The 12,932-nt window shown below is 39.9% G+C and overlaps 1 protein-coding gene and 1 long non-coding RNA gene across 8 annotated transcripts in view; one reads left to right on the top strand and one right to left on the bottom strand.

Annotated features, from left to right (window-relative positions):
* MECOM (MDS1 and EVI1 complex locus) overlaps positions 1-12,932 on the top strand; it is a 500,218-nt gene that overhangs the window by 379,087 nt on the left and 108,199 nt on the right. The gene's annotated exons all lie outside the window — the stretch shown is intronic.
* Positions 10,869-12,932, bottom strand: part of LOC142018211 (uncharacterized) — a 35,844-nt gene continuing 33,780 nt past the window's right edge. The window contains exon 3 of the long non-coding RNA XR_012646755.1: positions 10,869-12,626. This is a non-coding gene — a long non-coding RNA (uncharacterized LOC142018211). The remainder of the gene's footprint in view (positions 12,627-12,932) is intronic.

Here is a 12,932-nt window from a genome sequence, read left to right as displayed (position 1 = left end):
GGTCACAGAACAAAATTCCATAAATATATCTAAACTGAGATATAGTTCCTTTCCAGCTGTAGTGTTTCCAGAGGGGGAACTATGTAAACTATTTAAAACATGAAAACACAATTGTTTGCTCTGTGAAGTTAGAAATTTATCTATAACAATGTTAAACGATTTGAAATGATGGAAACAAATCTATAGGCTTAGCTTGTCTGAGTAGTTCTGGTTTTCCCCATCCTGCTCCTTTGGCTGTTTTATCCCTACTGCTGCTTCTTAGGCTGTTGAACATGCTGGCTTTTCCCACTGAATATAAATTTACTTAATTTGGTGGATGGGTAAAATTTCAAAATATTACAATTGGGACCCATCAGGAATGGAGTTCTACTGAGCAATGTGGTTTAAAATATAAGATCAGCCCAAATTTCATGGGCACGGAAATGCTCTTATTGAAATAACTAACTGAGCTTTATTGTAGTTCCCAGTTTCTAAGGGTCATGAAGGTCCTTGCAGAGGGACCAGAATGTGCAGGGGCCAAGCAGTAGGTCAGCATTCCCAGAATGCTGGGGATCAGCTCTCTAAAGAAGGTTCATATTTCTCAGTGCTGGAAGCTTTTGGAGGAAGGCCCACCGGGGTGGAAAGAAGGGACAAACAAGGCAGTTGCCACTGGTCCCAGTGATTCAGAGGGCCCTGCAACCACCACTACTATTGCAGCAGCTGGATTCCTGGGCCCTTTAAATCACCACAGGAAGGCTGGAGCAATGTTCTGCATAGCTGGGAGGCCTGGGAGGGCAGAGCAGTGCCACACTCTGGGCAGCGCTGAGGGCTTGCTGCCCAGATCCTGCCCCTCTGGGTGCAGAGCTACTTCCCCCTGTACCTCTTGCCCGAAGGCCCACAAAAGCTGTCAGCTCCCCTGTTTGGAGGTCAGGAGCAGTAGAGCAATGGGCTGGCAAATCCACAATTTCATCATCACCATAGTGTCCTGAAGGGACAGAGCCTTCTAAAGTAATAAGCAACTCCACTACCACATGGGAGCCTGAAGGAGGGTTCTAACTCTCCAAACCTCTACCTTGCTTCCCAGGGCATTCACCCTCTGGATTTTAACTCTCACTCATTTTGCTGTGACTCTGGAAGTTCCTTTCATAGACCTGAAAAAGCACAGTGTGGCTCCAAAGTTTCCCTTTTTCTCACCAACGGAAGTTGGACCAATAAAAGATATTACTACACCCACCTTGTCACTCACAAAGAAAATTCCATTGCCGTGCCTGACTTCAGCCTGATGAGAAAAAAAAGTTTCTGGAAACAAATGTAATCCCTTATATATCAATACTTCTGCCTAGGCTTCTTCACCCTGCAAACTAAGATATTTTGGGTCCAGTTCTGCTCTCGATATGCCAATTTAAGTATAAAATTACCCCAGGATTATACCAGTGTAGATAAGGGCAGACTGCTCCTTTTTCCATGTGCCTGGTAAGGACATCTTGTTTCAGCAGCAAACCTGAAAATTTAGAGGACAATCAGCTGCCCTCATTAAAATTTGATAGTTTTAAATGTATGGGATCTGGCTGGCTTCAGTGCCTATATATTCCCAAAGTTCAAGGGGTGGATTTGCTTGAGCCCAGCTCACATGGAGAGTCCAAGTTTTGTAAAAATATATCTGCTAATATACTGCAATTTGGTGCAAAAATATATCTGCAATTTGATGCTTTCTTGAGAGTTGCTTTCTCTTATGCTAAGATTCTAGTGAGACAAAGCTCTAGTTGAACAGTGTTACTGAGTTCATATAAATACTGATCAGTCGGAGAGTTATGTGACTTTGGGTGATTTCTGGCATATCCTTATTAACTTTCTTATATATCATGACTGTAAAACCCACTTAACTGGGATCAGAGTTAGGCCCAACTGTTTCATTCCTATCCTTTTTGTTTCTTCCTGTTCTATGCATTTCTAAGATGACCCAGAAGTAGTGATTACAGTAAATTACAGGAGGCAGGCAGCAGCCATAATTAAAAGGTTATTATCAATAAACAATTTAACCGCAAAAGCTCAGAACCCATCTACTACTTGCCAAGAATAAAAGCTTGGAGGCTCCACATGCCATTGAACAAACAGTCCACAAGGAGTCACAGTAAGCACTGTTAATGTAAATAAACAATCTCAGTGTTGAGTGGATAAACCAAAGCCAGGCTGTAAGTGACCAAAGAAAAGTGGGAAAGAAGAATTCAGTAGGCAGGAAATCTTTGTAGAGGTTGCACGTTTAAAAATCAAAAATAAATAGTTCACAGTTTGATACAGCCCCAAATTAAGTGTATATCAAAATACCGCTTAAACTCTCTATATTGTGTGTTTTTGAGGACTGTTTATAAGTTGAAAATAAAGTCATATACTGGGAGAAAAGTTGAATTGGGCGTAGAGTTAAGCCATTGTTATGGCTCTTGTTTTCCTATGATGAATGAGCAATAGGTGAGTATTACGTCCACTGTGATGATGTATTCTAAGGTTTGTGTTTATAAAATGAGCAGTAGACAGGTACAGCTTTATGCATCTAAGATGTGTGCATGCAAATGGTTTCAGCGCTCCCCGTCCCAAGCCCCCAAAATGTATGCATGCATTTTGCTCATGATTTTGCAGAACTTTACCCAATGGAAGTTTTGCTACTGATGTCACTAGGAGCAGGAGCAACATCATTATTTCCTGGGCAAGTTGTCCCCCCATCTTTTTTCTTAATCTGGCAATAAGACTAAAAAGAAGGACTAATATTTGAATAAGAAGGTTTGTGATTCCTCTTGTACTCAGTCCTGAAATACTTAGTTTTTAGTCAGGCAAATTTCCCATTAAAGTGATTCAGATAAGGGCAGCAGAACTGGGACCTAAGCATAGAAGTATCTGTAGAGAGAAGAAAAAAGATAAAATCATAGGATGAATATTTTTGGTTCTGTGCATGCAAATTAAAATAACAAAATACAGCCTGCCAAATATTCCCATTTTTGCAGAGTAAAAAATGGGTGACATTGATATACTGATTTGTTTTATCCATAGTGGGTGCGTCTACACTAGCTGGCTACTTCAAAGTAGCTAGCACAATGTCAAAATAGTACACCTCACGTCTACACGTGCTGTGAGCTATTTCGATGTTGAAATCGATGTTAGGCAGCAAGACGTCGAAATCGCTATTCCTATCCGAAGATGAGAATAGCGTCCTACTTTGACGTTGAACGTCGAAGTAGGGTGTGTGTAGACAATCTGTGACCTGCTACGTCAAAATAGCAGGGTCCTCCATGGCGGCCATCAGCTGAGGGGTTGAGATACGCTCTGTCCAGCCCCTACGGGGCTCTATGGTCGCTGCATGCAGCAGCCCTTAGCCCAGGGCTGCTGGCTGCTGCTGCTGCTGCAGCTGGGGGTCCGTGCTGCATGCACGGGGTCTGCAACTGGTTGTTAGCTCTGTGGATCTCATGCTGTGCAGGCTGTGTGTGTCTGGGAGGGGCCTTTTAAGGGAGTGGCTTGGGGCTTTGCTGGCCCCTTATTTTGACGGGGAGCACTTGTATGTGTGGACGCTCTGCATTTCCTTCCGGCGCGGCTCCTTTCGACATTCTCCGTCGCTACTTCGATGTTGAACGTCGATGGCACCAGCCCTCGAGGGTGTGTAGACAATACGCGTTGAAGTAGCCTATTTCGAAGTTCTTACGTCGAAATAGGCAGCTTCGATGTAGTGTGCTAGTGTAGATGTAGCCAGTATGGTAGTATTATTATTATTGTGTAGACCAAATCTGACAGGGTTCAATGTATAGATTTGGCATCTGTCTTTTACCTGCCATAAAGATTTTCACCATATCCTTTCAGAACCTATATTAGATTCTGCATTGTGTGATTTTTCAGTATTTTGTCTTTCAGCCTGTCCCTATCCTGCTGGTTTTTTGCTTAGGTTCTTTAGTCTGTGCTGCATTTTCTCAGATTTTCTTAATTCCTCTTTTTTATTTTTATTTTTTTAGAGAATCCCAAATCTTCTAAGAAACCCTCATACTGTGTCCCCTAGCTACTTAAAAGTAATTAAGGGGAAAATAACAGTTTTTGACATCCATCCTTTAATTTGAAGTTATGTATAGATTGGCAGAGGAAGGAGAAAGCAGTGCTTTGAGAGATTAGTCCTTAAATTTTGGTTTAAGAATGGAGTTATTAGTTGAAATAATATGAAGTGGGTCCATTTTTTCTGACCTAAGTAAAGTCTAGCCTAGTCAATTATTACTGCAGAACAGGGAACCAGAGAAGAGCTTTGAATTGTTCAGACCCAAGCTGATTTAAGTTTGGATGGGGTTGAATAAGACATCAGTTAAAAATAATGAAGTCTTTGACCTCTGTAATGAGAGAGAACATTTACAGGGCTTTTCCCTATACATCTGATCCTGTTTAGTTTATTTCATGACTTAATGATGCACTGAACGTTCTTGTGGAGGTCTTGATAATAAATGTGTTTAAAGACTTTAAAGGCAAAATATCTTTAAGATTTTTATGTTTGTTCACTTTGATAAGATTTCAAAATAAGGAAGGTAAACTAAGGCCAAGATCCTGCAGCCAGTTACTGTACCGCCTATGGGGTTCTGTGTGGCAATGTTCCTGAGTACCGCATAGAAAACAGACTATATTACTTTAATATTTTTCCCTTCTCTTCTCCATAAGTGTAACTGCTGATTTATGTCCATGGGTGTTCCATGTACAAGGGAAGTTAAGAAGAGCCTTATTAATGTACCTGATGTATATGCTACTGAGCATCTTGCACATGCCAAAGAAATGTGTTGGGTTCTGGCCACTGAATACAAGAATTCCTATCATTTTCATGAAGAGTCAGGCTGTTTCTTTTCAAAACTTTGGAATATTTTCTGACGTTAGAAGCAGACCTTATCTGTACCACCCAGGCAATATCTGCAGATGAATTTTGACTGAGGGAAGCACTACACTAGACCTCAAAGCTGATCGCAGATATGCAATTCCAGTTGCGGCAATTGTATAGCTGGAATGGACATATCTACTATTGACTTATCTGGCTGTGCTCACTGAGGAAGATTGATGGGAGAAACTCTCGCATCATCCTCCCTTACTTTTCACAAGAATGAGGCACGCAGGTGTCAACCGTTGACCTCTGATAGGTACACCTCTTGAGGCACACTATCTACACTGCTTCGTCCTTGATTGGAGGTATGAGATCAGGTAGTTATATTCTCCTGGCCTGTTCCAGCAGTTAATTATTGCCACTTGTCCCTGCTGTTCCGCTCGGACTGAACTATTCTGAATTCTGAATTTGCTTTAACGTTGAACTTGTGGAGATGTCTTTAGCCTCAATTCTTAATTATCAGTTCATTGTTGTGTCACTGGCACCTCTTACACTTTCTTTTTGCTTGCTTAGTATACAGAGGCCTAGTAGTATTTGCACTAACTTAAACCCAGGAGCATGCCTTTATAAATAGTATATTCTGTGCTGTCAAGTTTCCGGAGACTCTAAAATGGGCCAGCTGGCTTTTAAAAGTGCACAGCTTGAAATGGTCACTTGTATTTTCATCTGACTTGCTTTTCAGTTGAAAATGGAGTGTTGATCAAATTGACCAGACTCCAAGGTTGGTGGAGATTGTAACACAATGTGACTTCAACAAGGAGAGAGCAGATTGCTGACTGATACTAGGACAGAGGACTTTTTTCCTGCATGCTGTGATGTTTTCTTTTGAATACTATAATTCTTTAACATAGAAAGAAGCAGTAGTCTTTACTAGCTGATTTGCTCAACAGTGTAATACACTCCACTATCTATCAACCAGGTTTAGCTCAGTGGTTTGAGTATTGGCCTGTTGTTACACCTAGGGCTGTGAGCTCTGTCCTTGAGGAGGCCATTTAAGGACAGGGGGAAACACGTCAGGCATAGTGCTCGGTCCTACCGAGAGGGCAGGGGGCTGGACTAGATGACCTCCTAAGGTCCCTTCCAGTTCTAGGAGGTGTGTATCTACACATAAATGGACTTGCTATTTCAGGAGGACTGCTTATAGTAGAGGCTGATCACATGAGTAAGGATATGCAAGACAAGGCTTTCTGTCACTGATGAAATAAAGCCTAGCTACAGAACATTCACATCACTGATACACTCACTGTTTAATCACATGACTTCTACATCCTTTTTCCTCTGAATCTGTGACAAATCCTTTCAGTGATGCATATGCATGTAGGCAAGAGGGGTGAAGGATTAGGGTGTCTATTTTCTTGATTTCTCTTTCATTGTTTTTGTGCAGCACCTTGCACATTAAGGTCCCAGGCCTGCAAATTCCAATTCCTATTAAAGCAAATGCGAGTGGATCTTTTCCATTACCTTGGAGGGTGAAGGTTTAAAGTTGCTATTGGTGAAAAATAATTTAAATTACTATTAATAAAAATAACAAAGGAGGCAGCAATATAGGGCAAGTTAACTTTTGCATGCTCTTTCTGGTTATTTTTATGAGTGCCAATCTTTGGATGGCTAATTAAGCAATATGCAGAAAGCAGACAACTTCACCAGAAGCAGGGAATCATCCCCTTTCTCTTTAATCTGGTGGTAGAATATTAAGCGGGTGATCCTGGAAGCCCCTTCCAGTTCTTTAGCTAAGCCTCATCACAACCTGATGAATGAGGAAATTATATCGGCTAGCCTCAGATAAAAACAAATGTTTGTACTCTTTACCTCTGATCCCACACACTTTGCACACACGAGTCACATGGGTAATACTGATGCCAAAGTGAGGCTGCTCTGAGAAGGAAAGGGGACCTGGCTCAAGACCCTGTTCACAAACTGTGGGATTTGAACAACTTTTAAAAACTTCTTTTCATCATTCAACCAAATGGACCTAATTTAACAACCCTTACGCCTTAACATCATTCTAGCAGTATTTTTAAAATCAAAACAGTATTTTGTGAACTTTTTAACAGCCTGATAGCAACACACACAGTGTTGGAAGCAAATTATTCTAACTCACCATTTACTGTTATCCTCACTGATCTAGAGAACATAGTTACCTAATCAGCAATATGTAAAACTGTGTTTCTTTGAATGAAGATGTAAGCTGTCAAAGAATTGGTCTACATCCTGATCAATGCAAGACACTTCCTGAAAACTGCACAGGACAAGATTTCCTGTAGTTAACAGCAATAAGAGAGAGGGACTTTAAAAACTACTCTCAATTTGATAACTACAGAATCCTAGCTAAATCTTAGGGATTTAGCCAGCGAACATATTGGTTCCAGCAGACGATGGTAAAGTTAATTAAGGATGATTAATGGAGCATTTTCCTTCCAATGATATCTGTGACAGAACAAAGCTGTCTGAGGCTTGTCAAGCAGAATTTGAGTTGAATGAGTATTTATGTGATCAAATCTGAAGGGCTGCCTCTTGACAGAGCAAGGATTCATCAATCAATTGTACTGACTTGCAGTGGTGGGAAATTGGTCTATCAGCATAGCTATACTCCCATCCCCCCTTTTTTCATTCAATCTTCCCTCAGGCTACAATGCATCTTTAGCTTTTACCTCTGACCACCTTAAGGGCTATCAGAGAAAAGTAAAAGCAAGAGCTAAAACATCTATTACAGTGGTTATTTCTCAGCTGTACTCCTACAATTGATTTCTTTTAAGCAGAGGCCCCGACACTGTAAAACGATGCAAGCCTGTTCAATGAATTAATTGGTTTTAATAAGTTTAGCTGAAGAAAAATAGTGGTCCTTTGCTAGAAAGCTCCCTCTTGCAGAAGGCAACCTGCTTATAAGGACCTAAGTCCATTGTTAACCCTTCTCTCCCCTCCATAGTAAGCAGTTTATTCAAGTAGGCAAAATCCTGTATTTAAAAGACAGCATTTTAAAAAGGGAGCAGATCAGGTACTGCAGTTGTTATGCTTTCAATTAGCTATCAGCATATTCTGCACAAATTGAGTGATGATAAACCAAATTCTACTGAGGTGTATGCCCTCTTCAACCCCACTGATGACAGTGAGTGTAAGTCAGGGGTAGGGGAGAGGGAGAATTTAGTGTTTTTGCATTTTTTAGGCATTAATATTTCAATTGCCTTATTTATAATAAAAAGTATAGCAACATTTGCTTTTCATTGAAAAATTAAATAACAGTATGCTAAAATAGTTTGCACTTGGTAGCAATTCTGCAATTGCGTACCTTATGAATAATGATCCTTTCCTCTCAAAATATTCTAACAATTTTAAAAGTAACAAAATACAGGCTCCATCTTGTCCCAGATTAAATTAATGGTAAGAATCCTGATTTCAGTGGGCAAAATTTTAGTCTTGTTTGTAACAAAAAAGTAACAATTCATCTTTTTAAAAAACATCGGAGGGAACATGTATGCAGTACCTGTCTCTGTTTTGTTTTTAAAATCTCTTGTCCCTACACTACCGTGCTTGGGAATTCCTAGAATGTAATTGGTGCTTTATTTTTAAAGGAAATAGAACCCTAAAAATAAATAAATAAATCCATGTAAGAACAAGATTATCTGTGTTGTATGCTATTAATCATAGATTTTAGTTTTCCTCTGCACATGAAAACTTACAGTTTGATGCTAAAGCGTGGATGTGATCAAGTTTCCAGAAACTTTGGGAACCAGGTTATTGAGGTTTTGTAACTGAGGTGTTAGTAATTTTGTCTTTGTGGTATTGCTTCAGGCTAGCACTACTGCATTATTGACAAACAACCTTCTTTTGTCCCTTGTAGAGCTGACTTGTAAAACGTGTTAATATTGAGCTGAATCTGATGCAAAGATCGCATGCTGGCTTCCCTTTAAAACATATCCCACTGCTTAGGATTTGGACTGAGAAGTCTCGGTCCAGTGGTGAGATCTGTTAGAGCAATGCCTGTCCTTGAAGCAGTGTTCTCTGGCATTCAGAGAGCCATACACTATTTAGAAAGAATTAAATGAAAGCGTCCACTCAAAGGTTGATGTGAATCATGGCCCATGGACATCATCATCCACAAAGATGTATTGCTAATAACTGGAAGATTTTTGACTTGAAAAAACTTCTCCGTCAATTAAGCTTTTGTCTTTGGTCATTAGCCTTATTTTTAAACTTGGGTGCCTAAAGTTAGATGCCCAAATCCCGGTCCTAGATTAGGTGCATAGAAACTGATTTAGCAGGGTGATTCTCAGAATTGATGAGTACCTGCCCTTCTCAGCAATGACTTCTTTGGGCATTCTGAATGCTCAGAATCTTTGAACATCTAGCCAGAGGTATCTATGTTTAGGTTCTGAAATTTGAAAATTGGGACCATTTCTGTAGCTTTCCCAGGAATTCACCTGCCTAGACTAACTCAACCTACTGTCATGAGAGATGTGGGGCCTACTTCTTGATGTACTTGCTCCCAGTGCTAACAGAGTTCTCCATAATTTCATCAGATGGTTGTAGGGAATTTCATTTTTTACTAGTGATGGAAAAATCATTTTAAAGATGTCTTTCATGCAGCTAGGCAGAAGAGCTAACCGGGAAATTCTTGTAGGTGGTAAGTCCAGCTGCTCTGTGTTTGTGGCATCCTTCTCCCCCACTTGGAATGATGATGGCAGACAGAACCTCCCCTGGTTCAGAGAAGTGGGAACTGGAAATACTGCCTTGCCTTAGAAATAGCAGCAGGGACCCTTCTTCTCAGTAGCAAATAGAACAGTGGCAGAGATCCCTTCTACCTCTTGGAAATGTAAAAGCAATATTGGTGGCAGAACCTGAATATTTACTCTGGCAGTCAGGATATATCTGCTTGTTTGGGGGCTGGGGAAAGGTCCATCCTGCTGTTCTTTTCCTGACATACACACAGAGTTATTTGCAATGGGTGCCCCAGAGCAGTGGGTGCTAGCTTTAATGTGCCATGAGATGCAGAGGGCAGTTTACACCTCTGAGAGCAGCTGTCCACAGACACAGGCATGCTTTTCTGCATTGGTTACACCCACTTTATATCTAATGCTTCTTTTTTTTTTTCTCCAACGGTGAGGCTGAAGGACAGAAACTTACAGAACTACATGATTCCAGGCCCTGATACTTGTCCTTTAATCTGATCACAACCATTGAAAAGTATGTTAGCTGAATTTATAGCAACTTTCCATATGCAGAAAGCCTGAAAGGGTGAGGTAGGTGGAAACATCACTGAAGGTGAATATCCCTTCATCAGAAAACACAGCAGAGCAAACTGGTGAAGGGAGGTAAGTGCTGTTAGTGCATCCCTCAGTTCTGGCCCAGGTTCTATGAATACTGTGATTCCTGACACAGATGTGAACAAGGGGTGGGGCTTAAACAATCCCTGCAGGAGTGACCCTGGGAAACACAGTGACGTTGAACGTAACGTAGTGGGAAATGAACCAAGACTCCACCCTTTTCTCACCCCTACCGTCATACGGGCTGTATGGGAGGGAATAAAGGGGTGACTAGCAGCTTCTTTAATCTGACATGCTCAGACTAAAGGACAGGAGAGAGGCACGTGTACGTGTAACTAGAATTCTTATTCTCCTTTAATCGCTTAGGCAGGTACATAGCCCAAGTCAAAGTCTAGCCCCTAGGACACTGTATCTCCATTGCATATGGTGGTCACATGCATTTAAAAGCAAGACAAGTTGTGTATACTCAGTGAATCCTCTCAACTTTATTAGGTGGCCTAACAATGATTATTGTTGAGAGCATTTCTTTCCACTGCTAGATATGAGAATGCCATTTTGTGTGTGCAAGCAAGATTAGAAACCAAATGTCTAAATATTTAATCAATGTTATTTCAAAGAATTTCATTATTTATCTTCTTTATGATTTATATTGTCACATTCTCTGTCTGTAGTTGTGGTTTATCATAAGAGCACATCTGCTGTAACAGCCAAATTGGAACATTCACATGAGATGCGTTTTGATATCATAAACATGACAAAAGATAGATTACGTTTATTCTTTCTCCATGTTTAACCAGTTTAATTTGTTTCCTATGCAGAAGAGGCTCTAAATTTACTTAATATATGTTAGCACTTAGGCATATGGTTAGGAACATGACGAGGGTCTTAACCTCTTCGTAAATAAATGGGAAGCTTCCTGTCTGAGTAAAAGAGAGAGAGAGAATTTATGTCAAACAATCAGGAATTTAATACATGGTGCTCTATTAGGATGTCCAGTTTGTGTACATACTCTTAAGGCATGATTACGAATAACTTCACTTCTTATAAACAATGTGATTGAAGAAATTACTCACAGATACAACAAAAAGGGAAAGAAAGTTAGGAAGCTTTAGTTGCAGCTAATAAGGGAATTACTTTCCCTGAAAAGGTTAAAAAATTAGTGCATTTATTTTTGTTGCCATAATATTTGTCTTTTAAAGTTTAGCTTACTTAAGAATCCAAAAGAAGATGCTGCATTCAGTAAGATTTTAGTGACCTGGGTTCAAAGTTATATCATAGATCCAACATTTTTCCCGACAGCATTGGTTTTAAAGTAACCCTAATGTTAGACTGAATCTGTGAAGTGAGTGAACATATTTATATCACTTTAGTCAGAGCTTTTAGTGATTAGGGGGCTAATCCTGCAACTTGCTGGGCTTCCTTAATTTCCGGTAACTTCAGTGAAAATTCAGAATGTTCAGCACTTGGCCAGATGCTTAGCACTTGACAGGACTGGTGTCTATGCATTTTTTCACATTTCAAGGTCAAGTAGAGGACTTTACATTGCAAGCTAAAGACTCATCCATTTTTCTCTTTTACGGTAAAAGATTTATGTCACATGATTAGAGAGTGTACGATTAACTGTTAAGGAAACAATATTTTGAATGATGTATAAAGCTGTTCCCTTCAAAAGTTATGGTTGTATTTTTTCAGAAATGCTAAATATATATTGTTCCAACAGCATGCAGATCATGAACACTAAAAGTAAATATTAGTCTACTTCTCTGATGAAGATTTAGCACTAAACAATTTTGGGCAAATACATTCATGTTACAGGGTGTGAATACAAATGAAGCATAACTGAGCAAGCCTTTTTAAGCATGAAGTGTTAGTTCTTTTGAAAATACATGTAATACCAAATCATAATCACATTTCTGCTAAGATAATATTTTTAAATTGCAATTGTTTATTTTATTTGAAAAACTAGCTTTTTGATACTGCTTTGTCCATTATGAGGAATTTTACTTCTTTCTCTAAAGCATCTGGCATTAGCCACTGTCTAGGACAGGATACTGAACTAGACAGAAAAGTACTATGGTCTGATGATGAAACAAGATTTTATTCTCTTTCAATGGCCACAGCTTCCGTGAAGTTTATTCACCTCAGTTGTCACGGCCCAGAAGAGTTAAAGATGTATGTACAGGTTGAACCTAATATGGAACTCTTGAACTCACTGGCAACATCCATGATCCGGCATGATTTCAGTTAGCCAGATGACCACTTATCCTGGAGTGTCCAAGTTTCCTGCGATCCCATAAAGTTTGTTTACAGCCGCAAGTCTTGGTTCATAGTGTTCTGTGCTGTTATTTTGCTGTAATTTACCCCAAATGTCTTCTAAAGGCTTGGTAAGCATGGAAGTTTTGGTAATGTGGCAGACAATATTGACTTCCTGTGGTCCAGCAAATTCTCTCTTTGAGCACTGGTCAGGTCCCAAGAGTGCCAGATGAGAGAGGTTCAACCTGTAGAAAGAAAAAAATGTGGTGTAACTAACATGATACATATGTATCTTCACTGTCCCATCATTGGTGTTTGTGTTATTTTCCTGGACTATAGTTGTCCAGCATTGGTATCTATCTTTCTTTAATTGTCTAGCACATTGTTGGCACTGGACAAATATGGACAAAATTCAGGGGTCTTTAATAGAGAAAACTTCCTTTGCTTCAGTGACAAATGTGGCATTTGGCCAACCAATAACAGTTCAGTTCCCACCTAGTATGAGCTGCTGATAAATCCATGCTTACTTAAGCTGAAATACCAGAATCCCT

The sequence above is a fragment of the Carettochelys insculpta genome, chromosome 10, assembly GCF_033958435.1.
Source record: "Carettochelys insculpta isolate YL-2023 chromosome 10, ASM3395843v1, whole genome shotgun sequence".
NCBI lineage: Eukaryota > Metazoa > Chordata > Testudines > Carettochelyidae > Carettochelys > Carettochelys insculpta.
This window is presented reverse-complemented; position numbering and strand designations above follow the sequence as displayed.